Raw genomic sequence first — 1,160 nt, forward strand, 5'->3', positions numbered from 1 at the left:
GCAGCCTGACCTGCTGAACTTTTCCAGCACCACTCTAATCTCCAGCAGTTGCAGTCTTCACTTTCGACTCGCTTAGTCAAACAGACCATTAAGCTAATAATACCTTGGGGACACGGGGTTCAAATCTCACCATGACAGATGGTGGTTTGAATTTAATCAAAATCGGGAATTACGGACTATTATCATTTTTTTTTTAAAACTTGTGGTTCGCTAATTACTTTTACTGAAGGTAATCTGCTATCCTTGCCTGCCCTGGACTCCAGACCCACAGCAATAGTTGACTCGTCACAACGGTCTGAGTATTTAGGAGTGGGAAAAAATGCTGGCTAAACTGGCAATATAAATTAATGCGTTTTTAAAATAATCTCAGCTAAGGACATTGCTGCAAATCACTCACACTAACCTCTATGGTCAGCCTGGGACCCCTGGTCACTCACACTGACCCCTATGGTCAGCCTGGGACCCCTGGTCACTCACACTGACCCCTATGGTCAGCCTGGGACCCCTGGTCACTCACACTGACCCCTATGGTCAGCCTGGGACCCCTGGTCACTCACACTGACCCCTATGGTCAGTCTGGGATAATTGGTCTCTCACAAATATGTGGATTGGGGGAGGTTGTACGGGCCCTTGGCATTTGTAAAATAACATCCAGTGAGACAGATGATACCCAAGCGAAAGAGGGAAATTATAAAAAGGAACAAATGGGGCATTAACTATTTTTCCACCAAGGTACAGTGTATATAATTTAAGAAAAGGTCGACGAGGATGGGATTCGAACCCACGCGTGCAGAGCACAATGGATTAGCAGTCCATCGCCTTAACCACTCGGCCACCTCGTCTACGGCTGCTCCCGCCGCCAATTACACGCCTCTTGAGGAAATCCCGCCTCCTTTGTTCCGGGGCAGTGTGTTTTTCAAATTGGTGCATGCCCGACTGGCGGACAGGGCGGGCCCGGACCCTGCGTCCACGTGACTGAGATGATCAGCTGGGAGGAGCCACTGTAGATTGCTACAGTCTGTGCGAATGCTGGCGGCTCGTGGTTTCGGTTGTTTAATGTTCAATGTACTGAAAACTCATGTACTGTACGCTTTATATTGGTACACAGGCACCATTCATTGTCACAGCCAGGGAAAAGGCCGTTCCGATCTATCTGTTCC

At 48.4% G+C, this 1,160-nt stretch overlaps 1 non-coding gene across 1 annotated transcript; it reads right to left on the reverse strand.

The window, feature by feature from the left end:
- Positions 1–760: 760 nt before the first annotated feature.
- On the reverse strand, positions 761–842 carry trnas-gcu (transfer RNA serine (anticodon GCU)). Its single transcript has one exon. It is a non-coding gene; the product is annotated as a tRNA-Ser (tRNA).
- Positions 843–1,160: the final 318 nt, after the last annotated feature.

Source organism: Chiloscyllium punctatum, chromosome 4 (assembly GCF_047496795.1).
Source record: "Chiloscyllium punctatum isolate Juve2018m chromosome 4, sChiPun1.3, whole genome shotgun sequence".
NCBI lineage: Eukaryota > Metazoa > Chordata > Chondrichthyes > Orectolobiformes > Hemiscylliidae > Chiloscyllium > Chiloscyllium punctatum.